Below are 14,297 nucleotides of genomic sequence, written 5' to 3' on the forward strand. Positions count from 1 at the left end.
CTCTTATCTCCAATCAAGCACAAAAAAGCTGCAAGTGGAGCTGTGGCTCAAGTAGTAAAATGCTATCCTTAAGCAAAAAAGCTCAAGGATAGCACCCGGGACCTAAGTGATGGCTAGAGAGAGTATTTCTTTTTTCCAAGTTATAAAATACATACTACAGCCAGGCACCAGTGGCTCATGCCTATAATCCTAGCTGATCAGGAGGCTGAGATTGAAGGACTGCAGAAGTCCTTGAAACTCTTTTTTTTTTTTGCCAGTCCTGGGCTTGAGCTCAGGGCCTGAGCACTGTCCTTGGACTTTCTCAAGGCTAGAGCTCTACCACTTGAGTCTCAGCACCACTTCCGGCTTTTTTCTATGTATGTGGTACCGAGGAATCGAACCCGGGTCTTCATGCATGCTAGGCAAGCACTTTAACCACTAGGCCAAACTCCCGGCCCCTCCTTGAAACTCTTATCTCCAATTAAAGACCAAAAAGCCAGAGGTGGAGCTGCGGCCCAAGTGGTAGAGTGCTAGCCTTGAGCACGAAAGCTCAGCAACAGTGAACAGTTCAAGCCCCAGGATTTGCGCACATGCACATACACACACACACACACACGTACGCACATGCATGTACATACACAGCATGCACATACATGTGTAAATACATATTACCCCCCCCCAAAAAAAACCCTGAAGCATTTAAGAGTAAAGGATTGTGTCATATGCAACCTTCCAATGGCTTGCTTACACACACATACACATACACACACACACACACACAGAGGGATGGGGAAGAGTGAACACAATGAACAAATCAGAATGAAATACTGACATGGATCAACTTGAGTTGGGAATATTAACTTTTCATTTTGGAATTATCTTAAATAAAAAGTTTTAAAAAAGTAAACCGTACTAAGTATGTATGATACCCACAAATGATGTTCACAAATTTGAGAGGTTGTGCTTAAGGTCTTTCTCGAGTCCTGAGTTTTTTGTTGCCTGAAAGTTATTTTTCTATTTATTTCACCCTGGTCTATTTCCTGTTGCAGTATTCATATGGATGTTCACACTTAGTGGTCTTGCCATGTGAACCATCCTGTCTAGCAGTCCTGTTCTATGAACAATGCAAGGTTCGCTTATCTGGTGGCTTTGTTTTGGGGTGATTTAATAACATCATATCATGTGGAAGGTCTTTGTCCTTGGGCTTTTGCTTTTAAAACTATTTATAAAGAAATAAATTCCTGATGAACATATTACCTATAATTCTAACTTCTCAAGAGGCTAAAATGAAAGGCATAGGGTTTTTGAAGCCAGCCCAAGCAAGAAAAGTCTATTAGATTCTTACCTCCAAATAATCACAAAAATCCAGAAGTGGAGCTTGACTCAAGTAGTAGAACACTGGCCTTGAGCAAAAGAGCTCAAGGACAGTATCCAGTCCCTGAGTTCAAACCCCAGCTTAAATCTCCCATCCCTCAAAGAAAAATAATCTCATATTTTTTTTTACTTGTGGAAATATGGCCTCCCGAATGAATTATCTGTTGGAGAGAGGAATAAAAGACTGGACAGGAAATATTTGGGGGTCAATTGTCTCTTTTTCAGCTTAAGGCCAGGACTATAACAAAATACCTAAGACAGGCTAACTTTATGAAGAAAAGAGGTTTACTTAGTTTACAGATCTACTCCACCAAGGAGTAGGATTTTGTGAAGGACAGTGGAACGACATGCAGGAGGAAGAGATCTTATTTCACAACAGGAAGCCACAGAGGCCTCAGGGGGCCAGGCTCACACTCTCATCAAGAGCTACCTTGGGAAGAACTACTAGGGTTCTAAGAAAAACACCCTTAAATGATCTAAGGACCTTCCACTAGGCCTTACTTTATTATTTTATGTGTGTGGCAGTAGTAAGGTTTGAACTCTGGGCTTTGTGTTCTCTCTTGGCTTTGTTGTTCATGGCTAGAGATCTATCACTTGAGACACATTTCCATGTTCAGCCTTCTTCATGGGAAATAAGAGTCTCAAGGACTATCTGGGCTGGCTTGGAACCACAATCTTCAGATCTCAGCCTCCTGAGTAGCTAGGATTACAGCGTGAGCTATTGGCGCCTGGCTCTAGGCCCCACAGGCAGCCACCCAATGGATCGCAACACACAGATGCAGAAGAAATGGCATTCAAACCATAGCTCCCTGACTCCCGGGGCTCTTTGGGAAGGTACAAGTTTCTCAACATCTATCATACACTCTGGAGACCAAGACTCTTCATCCTATATCCTGTAACTACTTATCTAGCTACTTCCTCCCTCTGAGATCTTTTGAAATCCCTCACACATAGACAGCTTCCCTTTGGTGGACTTCATTTAAAAAAAAATTCCCATCTTTTGTCATGTTGGCTACATGGAAGGCTAAGATCAGGAAGAGTGAAGTTTCAGGCCATCCCAGGCATAAATATGAATTCCCATTGCAATCAATAAACAGCAAGATGCAGCGGTTTAGGTCTGTTATCCTAGCTCTGTGCGAAGCATGAATAGTCAAATCCAAGGCAACCTGGGCATACATGTGAGACATAATTAGAATTTAATAGCCAAGGCATAAAGGGCTGGCAACATAACAAGGCCACAAAGTGCTTGCATGGAAAGCACTGAGTTCAACACTTAGTATCCCCACTCGCATAAAACCTTTATTAGTTAATAATATTTTGGAAAGGAAAAGAGATAAATATGATCAGAACTTTCAATGAAAACATTCTTTGTGTTGCTAATATTCTATGAATCTGCATTTTTGTGACATTTAAAAAAGACACTAGTCAAGTGTGATAGTATATACCTATAATACTAGCTATTTGGGAGGCTGAGACAGGATAGTTTGAGCACAGAAATTTGGTCAGTTTTCACATATTCTAGATGATTAATTTGTGATCAACCAGTACTAGGGTTATAGGTATGAACCTCCATCTGTGGTTTCCTTAAGCTCTGGAAGTACTAAAAAAAAAAAAAAATCACTGTCTGTTCTTGTTCCTCCAATCCAATTTCCACCTTTCTGAATCCTGGAATACACATAAAGATTCTCAAATACAAGATCATTAATGTCTGAAGAGTGAGCCATCTCCAATAAACCAGCTAAACTCTTCTATTTGATTTGATGGCATCTCTACGAAGAACTAGAACAAAACATGTGCCTGTGTACAGATACTGGAGCTTGAACTCAGGGCCTGGGCACTTAAAACTGGTGCTCTATTACTTGAGCGACACCTCTGCTTCCAGGTTTTAGGTGGTTAATTGGAGATAAAAGTCTCATGGAGGGGCCAGGAGTTTGGCCTAGTGGTAGGGTGCTTGCTTAACATACAGAGGCCTGGGTTCAATTCCAGCCAGAAGTGCTGCTGTGGCTCAAGTGGTAGAGCTCTAGCCTTGAGGAAACCCAAAGACAGTGCTCAGGCCCTGAGTTCAAGGCCAGGACTGGCAAAAAAAAAAAAAAAAAAAAGCGTCTCATGGACTTCCTTGCCTGGGCTGGATTTGAGCTGGGATCCTGATCTCAGTCTTTTGAGTAGATAGAATTATAAGCATGAGCCACTGGTGCCCAGCTATAAATATTATCTTATATGATCAGAGGCACACAGGCATTGGACCTTTGTGGAACAAAACTCAAAGCAGGGCTTTTATTTTATTTTTTTAAAGACACAAAGGGGGATTTGAACTCAGGTCTTTGAACTTGCTTATCAAGTAGTCTACATTTAATGCTGCCTCCAGCCCTGTTTATTTGCTGGCTCTTTTGCAGATAGAATTTAGTGAATTTTCCTACCTGGGCTGGCCTCAAACTTTAATCCTCCTTCAGGCCATAGCCTCCTAAGTAGCCACAATCATGAGATACTGACACATGGCTTTTAAAACAAGTTTTAAATTTATTCAAAAACATTTCAGCAGGAGGAGGGGGAGCTGCCCTAGCATTATGGTTCTTCCTCAAAGTCAAAGTGTTAACCATGTCTGGTTGAGATTTACCCACACCAAAGAGAACTGCCTTAGAAAATGCAAATGTCTTAAGTTTTCTCATGGCTTAAAGACTGTCATGCAAAGGTTTTTCTGTGCCCCTCAGCCCTTCACCTCAGAGCACTAGTATGTAGCCTGCTAGGAAAGTCTCATCTCCTAAGTCATGTGAATGGAAGATACTGCCTTTACCATCTAATACCCTCCTGAAATTGATTCAAAAGGAGACAATTTCCACTGCTTAAGTCTTTGCATCACCAGTTTCCTTTCCTAGACACAAGCAAATATTTCACATACACCTTAACAAATCATCCAACTCAATGCCCAGAAAGTCTCATGAGGAAGAGTACATAGCCCCACTTCCAGCTTTTCTGGATGGTTAACTGGAGATAAGAGTCACATGGAGGCCAGTGAGGTGGCTCATGCCTGGAATCCTAGCTACTCAGGAGGCTGAAAGCTGAGGATCGAGATTCAAAGTCAGCCTGGACACAAAATGACCTGAGACTCTTATCTCCAATTAATCTCTAGAAAATGGGAAATGGGGCTTGGCTCAAGGGTAGGGGTGGTAGCCTTGAGCTGAAGAGCTCAGGGGCAGTGCCCAGGCAGGGTTCAAGCCTCATGACCCATAAAAAAAAAAAAAAAAGGATTCACATGTACTTTTTGGGGGTAGAGTTCTTGCCTAGCATTCATGAAGCCCTGAGTTTGATTCCTCAGTACCAAATAAACAGAAAAGGCCAGAAGTGACGCTGTGGCTCAAGCGGTAGAGCACTAGCCTTGACTATAGAAAGGGTCAGGGATAGAGGCCAGGCCCTAAATTCAAGCCCTACAACTGCCCCTCCACCCCAAAAGAGTCACATGGGCTTTTCAATTCTCACATCTCAGCCTTCTGAGTTGCTAGGATTTCATGTGAACCACGAGTGCCCAGCCCACTAAATTTTAAAAAATTCTTTTAATGCTATTATAAAGATGATGCCCAGAGGAGGGGTTACAGTTATATAAGTCAGATAGAATATGTATTTTTATTTTTTTTGCCAGTCCTGGGGCTTGAACTCAGGGCCTAAGCACTGTCCTTGGACTTTCTCAAGGCTCTACCACTTGAGCCACAGTACCACTTCCTTCTTTTTCTGTGTAAGTGGTACTGAGGAATTGAACCCAGGTCTTTGTACATGCTAGGCAAGCACTCTACCACTAGGCCATGCTCCTGTCCTTAGAGTATATATATATATATGTATATATATATATATATTTTTTTTTGGACAATGTTTTCCCTTCTCCTGCTCTCTCCCATGAAATGTTTCAAAATAGGATAAGTTTCTCTTTTAAATCTGAAATACCAAGAAAAAGAAAGAAAACACAAAAATGGGAGGAAATGATGACCACATACTAGGCTGCAAACTACTGCTTTCATTCCTAAAGCTGGTCTCTTTCATAAGTCTGTCTTACTCTGCTCACCTGTAGAATAGGTAGGACCCTCTGCGATTATCTTTTATGGAACCTGCTGCCCTTCTCCCTGGCATTCCACATGAAGTCACAGCCTCCACCTGGACTTCAGTCCCCTCAGGTGAAGCTTAGAAGTATCTCAGGTTATTGAGGTGTCACACAGAAATAAGGATACTGACCAAAAAGAAACTTAGTAAGGCAGAGTTTACTTCTGCAGAAGGGTGTACCGTCGGCCAAAATCTGGCAAGTATGCACACAGAGTAGGCAAGCTGTTTCTCTTTTAACCCTAATAGAGTGGGCCCTGACCCTTTACCTGGATTCATCAGGCTCAGAGTTCAGTCTCTCACGACTGGTTAACAACTGGCATCTGAACCACAAAGGGTAGAGAAGTTTGTAGGCTGGCTCTTTTTTTTCCCTGGTCCTGGGCTTGAACTCAGGGCCTGGGCACTATCCTTGGATACGATTTTCTCTTTACCACTTGAGCCACAGTATCATTTCTGGCTTTTTCTGTGTATGTGGTACTGGGGAATCAAACCCAGGGCTTCATGCATGCTAGGCAAGCACTCTACCGCTAGGTTACGCTCCCAGGCCCTAAGGCTGGCTCTTAATAAACAAACAATGCTTTTGGCAGTAGAAGTGTTGGAAAAAGTCTGATGGGTCATTAACAAAGAGTCCAGGAAGTCTTGGCCATACTCCTAGTCTCACTTTGACAGAAGAAGGTGATGTGTGGTGATGGAAAAGATGGGACATTGGTATGTCTTAGTGTCATGCCTCTTCTCTCTGGAAAATAGCCAGGCTTACTGCACAGATGCTGCCCGGATGTCCTTATGCATTCTGAAGTGAGCAAGCCCAGGGCTGAATTTGGGGTTATCCTCCTGCCGGTGCCTCCAATGCAAACAGTGCCTAAGCTGCCACTCCCACTACCAACTCCATTCTCCAAGTACCTTCCTTCCGCCTGCATCTAGCCAATCACCAAGTCCCATGTGATGTCTTGCTTTTCAAGCCTGTTGTTTTCTTTCCACATCTTGCTATTGTTGCCATTATCTTGTTTCTTGGAACCAGCTGGATGCCATTCTCACTCAACTAGTCTTCTGCATTTTCATGCTAGAGAGGGATTCTAGCGTATGTCTACAAAATTTGCAAAAGTAATGTAAATCAACCATGTTGCAGTTAACAGGCTATCCATGCAACCCTTTCAAGTTCAGCTTCTCTGTGTCACATGTCTTCTATGTCAGAAGGCTTCACAGTGGTGACAGGGATCTTTATGACTGAACTACACAACCTGGCTGAAGAGAAACATTTTATTAATTGATTGACTAATTGCCAGTTCCGGGACTTGAACTCAGGGCCTGAGCATTGTCCACTTCCAGCAAGCACTCTATCAGTAGGCCAAACTCCTGGCCCATGAGAAACATTTTTAAGAAGCTGGAGAAAGGAACTATCACCACCAAAGGAGCAACAATAGACATCTAATTTTTCAGAAGTTATGTAACAGGAATCATATCTTGTCAATCCTGATAAAAAAAATAAAAATAAAGTGAAACTACATAACAGCTAGGCAGCCATGAGACTAGTATCTCCAATTAATCACCAAAACATTGCAAGTAAACAGACACTGGTGGCTCATGCCTGTAATCCTAGCTACTCAGAAGGCTGAGATCTGAGGCTAGCAGTTAAAGCTAGCCCAGGCAAAAAAGTTCCTGTGGGACTCTTATCTTCAATTAATCACTTCAAAACAAGAAGTAGAGCTATGGCTCAAGTGGTGGAGCATGAGCCTTGAACACAAACGGGCTCAAGGACAGTGCTTAGGCCCTATGGACAGCCCCACAATGGTAAAAAAGAGCTGCAAGTGAGGCTGTGACTCCAGTGATAAAAGGAAATGAAAACTTTCTCTAGAAGACATCACCTTCCCCACAAACCTCAAATAGTTCCTAAAGTTCCAAAAGAGTGAGGCTATCATCAGAACTGCAAACCAAAGAGTAGTTAACATGAGCAAGAATGCAAATACAGTGAACAACTGATCCAATATAGACATCCACCAGGAACACATAAAGAAGTAAAGGCAGGCTCTACACAGGCTTAAAATCAATGACTAGCATTACAAATATCAATGCGAACAATTAGAGTGAAAAATATAACAATAATTCCATAGGAATGTTTTTTAATTATTTGAAAAGTGATGCACGGAGGGATTACAGTTACATAAGTCAGGAGATGAGTACATTTCTTTTTGGACTCATAGAAGTGTTGAATCTTGCTGAGTGCTGGTATCTCATGCTTGTAATCATAGCGACTCAGGAGGCTGAGATCTGAAGATTCAGTTCAAAGCCAGCCCAGACAGGAAAGTCTGGAGATTCTTATCTCCAATCACCCACCAGAAAATTGAAAGTAGAGCCGTGGCTCAAAGTGGTAGGGCACTAGTCTTGAGCAAAAGAGCTCAGGGACAGTGCCTAGGCCCTGTGTTCAAGCCCCACAACCAAAAACAATATATTTAACCTCAGAATTTACAGCTGCAAAAGGAGAAACAATGGAATTAGAAGAGACATTGAAGACATTCAGATTGTCCTATATAGAGAAAAAGAAGTTAAAGGTTGAAGGCCCAGGAGCATAGCCTAGAGGTAGAGTGAGTGCTTGCCTAGCACGAAACTCTGGCTTTGATTCCTTGGTACCACATACACAGAAAAAACAGAAGTGCTGTGGTTCAAGTGGTAGAACCCTAGGCTTGAGAGAGCTCAAGTACAGTGCCCGGGCCCTGAGTTCAAGTCCCAGGACAGAAGAAGAAGGAAGAAGAAAGAAGAAGAAGACTGAGGCTAATATCAGAATGCTAAATAAACATCTAAAGATGCTTATTTGAATAAGCAACTAAATATGCTGACAGGAAATATCTGTCAGTGCAGAAAAGTACAGGAAAATGGAGAAGAAAAATGACAGCTTCAGACCTAATAGCTAAAGCAGTTAGAGATGGTAGTTCATGCCTGTAATTCCAGCTATTAAGGAGATGAAGACCAGGAGAATTGTGGTTTTAAGGCCAGCCTAATCAGAAACAGTTGTATGTCACACACAAGCTTGGCATGGATGTGTATGTCTGTCATCCTAACTTCATAGGAAACATAAATAGGATGGCCCTGGACCAGGCTGGTCCAGGCAAAACTGTGAGATTGTAACCAACAAATAGGCAAAGCGAAGCAAAAAAAAAAAAAAGTGGGGGTTGGGGCTGTGGCTCAACTGGTAGAACACTTGTCCACCTAATAGGAGATCTTGCATTTAAATCCTAGTAAAAGGTAGGCACTGGTGGCATCTTAGCTACTTTAGGACACTAAGATCTGAGAATAATGCTTCAAAGCTGGCCCAGGGAGGAGAGGCCCTAAGACTCTTTTTTTTTTTTCCAGCCTGGGCACTGTCCTTGGACATTTTTTGCTCAAGGCCAGGGCTCTGCCACTTGAGCTACAATGCCATTGCTGGTTTTTTCCCTGTATGTGGTACTGAGGAATTGAACCCAGGGTTTCCTGCATGCTAGGCAAGCACTCTACTACTAGGCCACACTCCTGGCCCCATAAGACTCTTATCTACAAAATTAATTACCAGAAAAGATAAGCGGAGCTGTGGCTCAAAGTGGTAAAGCACTAGACTTGAGCAAAAGAGCTCAGAGTCAGTGCCCAGGCCCTGAGATCAAGCCCCCCCACCAACACAAAATAGATAAATACACACACCAACACACACACACACACACACGCACTCTAGTACAGGGAATGATTGAGAAAGACACAGAGACACAGAAAGAATATTAAGGTATTTTGCTGAATAAGTGAAATTACAAAGGCTATACTTTATACAGAAGGAAAGGTCATACTTTTTTAATGTGTGTATGTGTGGCTCATGGGGCTTAAACTCTGGGCCTGGGTGCTGTCCCTGAGCTCTTCAGTTCAAGGCTGTCTCCCTGCCCTGGAGCCACAGCCCCACTTCCTCTTTTCTAGGGATCCATTAGAGATAAAGAGTCTCATGTTCTTTTTTTTTTTTTTTTTTGCCAGTCCTGGGGCTTGAACTCAGGGCCTGAGCACTGTCCTTTGGGCTTTCTCAAGGCTAACTCTCTACTACTTGAGCCATAGCACCACTTCCGGCTTTTTTTCTATGTATGTGGTACCAAGGAATAGAATCCAGGTCTTCGTGCATGCTAGGCAAACACTCTATCATAGACCAAACTCCCAGCCCAAGTCTCATGTTCTTTAGTGCCTGGGCTGGCTTTGAACCTCGATGCTCAGATCTTAGCTTTCTAAGTAGCTAGGATTACAGGTGTCAGGAACCAGCCAAGGTCATACTTTATATAGAAGGAAAGTAATCTCAAATGCAAAGACTAAACTACAGGAAGGAATAAAGAATAAAAGAAATCGGAGGTATGGTTCAAGTGGTAGAGCAACTTCCTACAAAGTATGAAGCTATGAGGTCCTGAGTTTAAACTCTAATACCACAAAAACAAACAAACAGAACCAAGGCAAAATCAAAAGAATGAAGCCCAGGTTAGGTGGCTCATGCCTGTAATCCTGGTTACTCAAAAGGCTGAGATCTGAGGATCACAATTCAAAGCCAGCCTAGGCAGGAATGTCTGTGAGACTCTCACCTCCAATTAACAACAACAACAAAAGTGACGAGTGCAGTTATGGCTCAAGTGTTAGAGCATTAGCCTTGTATAACAAAAGCCCAGGGACAGCACCTGGACCCTGAGGACAAGCTCTAGGACTAGCAAAAAAAAAAAAAAAAAAAAAAGAATAAAAAAGAATGGAGTGGTACTAAGGCATAGGTACTAGATCTTTGCTATAAGTTCTAAATTATATATTTATCTGCCCACCCTACAGTTCTACCAACACATGTGTGAGACATGTCAGACCAGCACTTCCACAAATGAATTGCCCTCCTCCCTATAGAAATGTCAGCTTTGTCCTTGGAGATGCTCAGGCCAAACACTGGAGAAGTCTAATAAGTTGTGTGTGTGTGGTGTGAGTGTGTGTGCGTGCATGTGCACTCCTTGTTCTGCTCCTGAAGCTTGAATTCAGGGTATGGGCTTTGTCCCTTAGCTTTTTTTGCTGAAGGCTAGTGCTCTATCACTTAACCAACAGCTCCATTTCCAACTTTTTGGGGGTCAGTTAGAGATAAGAGTCACAGATTTCCCTGCCTATTCTGGCTTTGAACCTTGACCCTCAGATCTCAACCTGAGTAGATAGGATTACAGGTGTGAGCTACTAACTCCTGGCAGCTCCACTCCCATAATATGGTTTGAATCAGACTAGTTGCTTCTACCTTCACCAGCCATGATCTTCTCTCACAGAAAAGGTCACCAAATCTAGTTAGTCTCTACTTAGCCTTCCTGCTACACCTCTGCCTTTTTTGCCTTTTCTTCCAAAATTATCATTTTAATTGCTCTACCCAATCTGTCAGTGGATCTTCATTTCAGTCTTTTGGCCTTATGCCTCAGTTTCCCCCACCTACCTCTGTGGTCTCACATCTTATTCCCCTATGCTTCATTTATGAGGCTCCAGGTACAGGGGGCTCCTTTCTAGTCCTCAACATGCTATGTACCTGCCTACTTCTCACGAGTTGAGGTCTGCCTAGAATGCTACTTCTTGGGAGATCTGTATGGAATTCTCTCTCACCACCACACTAAGTCTTTGTTCAAGCTTTGCCTTCTCAAGGAAATTTATATACTGACTGGCTAAACCCAGTGGCACAAAGAAGGCATTTGACTTTCTTTATTTTAGTCATGGGGCATGAACTCAGGGCCTGGCACTCTCCCTGAACTTTTTTGCTCAAGGCTAGTAGTACTTGCAGTTCTACTTCTGGTTTTCTAGTGGTTCATTGGACATAAGAGTCCCATGGCCTTTCCTGCTCAGGCTGGCACTGAACCATGATCCTCAGATCTCAACCTCCTGAGTAGCTAGGATTATAGGTGTGAGCCACCAGTGCTTGTGGGTTCCCCCCCCTCCAGTCCTGAGGTTTGATCTCAGGAACTGGGCATTATCTCTGAGCTTCTTTTGCTCAACCACTTGAGCCACAACACTACTGGAATTGAAGCCAGGGATTCATGTATGCCAGGCAAGCATTCTACCTTTAAGGCACATTCCCGGCCCTTGACAGTGTTTTTAAAATCATTCGTTAACAAATGGGCAAAGTGGAACAGTATCTGAAGCCATTGTAATACAGTTTTATATGTTTATTTCATTTATTTATTGATGTTGATCAGTCCTGGGGCTTGAATCAGGGTCAATGCTCTGTCCCTGAACTTCTTTTTGCCCAATGAGATTAGCACTCTACCATTTGAGCCACAACTCTACTTCCAGCTTTTTTGGTAGTTTAGTGGAGATTAAGAGTCTCACAGACTTCCCTGTCTAGGCTGGCTTTGAAACCACAACTTTAGATCTCAGCTTCCTGAGCTATAATTCTAGCTAGGATTATAGGTGTAAGCCACCCGTGCCTTGCTCTAGGTCCTGGGGTTTGAACTCTAGGACTGAGTGCCCCTCCTTCCTCTCTCTCTCTCTCTTTGTTGGTCTTGGGCTTCAACTCAGGGCGTAGGTGCTGTCCTTGAGCCTATTTGTGCTAAAGGCTAGTGTTCTACCACTTGAGCCACAGCTCCACTTTTGGCTTTTTTGAATAGTTTGTGAAGTAAAGAGTTTTGAGTCTCTGTGTACTTTTCTGCCCAGGCTGTCTTTGAACCATGATCCTTGTATCTCAGTCTCCTGAGGAGCTAGAATGACAGGTGAAAGCCACCAATTCCTGGCTTTAGGCTTTTTTTTTTTTTTAAGAAATGTGGGGAACTTTGCAGTTTAGCTCTGAAACAGTCTGTCTGAAACAGACAGTTCTGGAGAGGGTTAAGAGACTAGAAATCCCTCCCTCTCCCACTCAGTGCTGGAAGGGCTTAAGGTTACACCTTAAAGGCTAGGCAAAGTGCTTATAGCTGGACCTTGGAGGCTAGATACAATAAAGTATGTCTGGCCTTTCCCTGGACTGCATTCTCCTTTCTCAAAGCAATAAGGGAAGCAGTGTTGCTCGTAAACACTGTTTTGGCTCTGGGTGTCATTATTACTATAGATGCTTTATGTTTTGCACATATCCATGGTAACATCCCTGTGTGAACTCAAATAAATATGCTGCTTGTGGGAACCTGGTGCCAAGTGCCAGGGAGCCTGAGGACCCCTGGTGCCTTGTTGTCTGTCTGCCTGCCTGTCTGTCTGTCTGTCTGTCTGTCTATCTATGTTTCTGTGTTTTTCTAATTTCTTCAGCTCTGGTATCCCATTATTGCCTTGGGTTGTGGTGAACAACAGAAATGCAAGCTATGTCCTTTGCCATATAGAAGCTCTGCAGTTTAATGTCATCCCATTTGTCCAAACATTTTAAAATTTGTTGTAGTTCTGGTTCTTCATTAAGAAAGTTTCAACCTAGTCCTAGTGTATCTCCTCTTCCTTCTTGTAAAGTTTTCAGAGTATCTGCTTTTACCTCAAGGCCTTTGATCCATTTAGAATTAATCCTGGTGCAGGGTGACACAGAAGGATACAACTTTAGTTTTCTACAGGTGCTTAACCAATCCTGCCAGCACCATTTGTTGAAGAGGCTGTCTTTCTTCCATTCTATTTTACTTATGAAAGATTAAGAGGCCACAGGTCTGCAGGTTGATTTCTGGGTCTTCAGTTCTATTCCATTGCTCCTCAGGCCTGTTCTTGTGCCAATATCAAGCTGTTTTGGTTACTAAAGCTCTGTAATAGAGTATAAAGTTTGGATATTCCTCCAGTCCTATTCTTTCTGCTAAGGACTGTTTTTGTTATATGGGTCTTTTATTATTCCATATGAATTTTTTTTGGTTGCTTCCTCTATTTCATTAAAGGATGACATTGGGATATTGAAGAGTATTGCACTGAATTTGTAGATAGCCCTTGACGGGATACATAAGGTCATATGTGTGATTGTTTTTCTTAATGTACTATGTTATTTCTCTTCTCCTCTCCTCTCCTCTCCTCTCCTCTTCCCTCTCTCTCTCTCTCTCTCTCTCTCTCTCTCTCTCTCTCTCTCTCTCTCTCTCTCTCTCTCGCTCTCTCGCTCTCTCGCTCTCTCGCTCTCTCCCTCTCTCTCTCCCTCTCTCTCTTTCTTTTGCCCTTATGGTTTATCTCATGTTGCTACTGTATTTGACTTTGTTACCTGGTATATTATATATACATTTTTATTTGTTTATTTGGAATAGGGGAAGGAAGTGGGGAAACAAGATGATTGGGAGGGGGTAGGCAGAGGGAAACAGGGACAAAAACACGAGAAGGGGTATCAATGTGTGAAAAGTAATGCACTCACTACCTGACAAATGTAACTGTAATCCCTCTCTACACATTATCCTGACAATAAAATAAATAACAACAACAAAAAGAAATGCAAGAACAAAATGCACAGCACTAAAGTACATGTCAGTAGTAGCACAGGAAAGCAATCTAATCAGAGTCAGAATGAGTTAGAGAGGGTTACAATATGGAAGGACTAAAGCAATTGGTTCATCTAAATTATGAATGATAAAAGCTGGGCATGGTGGCACACAGGAATCTGAGACCCAAAGGATTGTGGTTCAAGGCCAACCCAGGCAGAAAAATCTCCATGACTCCATCTTCAAAATAACCAGCAAAAAGTTGTGCTGAAGGTATGGCTCAAGTAGTAGAGCACTAGCCAAGCAAGTGTGATACCCCGAGTTCAAACTTCAGTACTTACCATAAACAAATGAACAAACAATCTTAAAGTTGACTGAGAGCCAGATAAATAGGTAAACATCTTGAAAAAGACATTTACATGATGTCCAAAATAAGTAAACATGAATCTATTCTCAGCAGAGTGGTAAGCTCAGAGTAGGTAGATAGGAGCTAAGGATGAGGAAGAGGCATCCACA

At 42.6% G+C, this 14,297-nt stretch overlaps 1 protein-coding gene across 1 annotated transcript in view; it reads right to left on the bottom strand.

Moving 5' to 3' along the window:
* Glb1 (galactosidase beta 1) overlaps nucleotides 1-14,297 on the bottom strand; it is a 97,419-nt gene that overhangs the window by 28,978 nt on the left and 54,144 nt on the right. The window lies entirely within an intron of this gene.

This window comes from Megascapheus bottae, chromosome 18, assembly GCF_031878675.1.
Source record: "Megascapheus bottae isolate mThoBot1 chromosome 18, mThoBot2.hap1, whole genome shotgun sequence".
Classification (NCBI taxonomy): domain Eukaryota; kingdom Metazoa; phylum Chordata; class Mammalia; order Rodentia; family Geomyidae; genus Megascapheus; species Megascapheus bottae.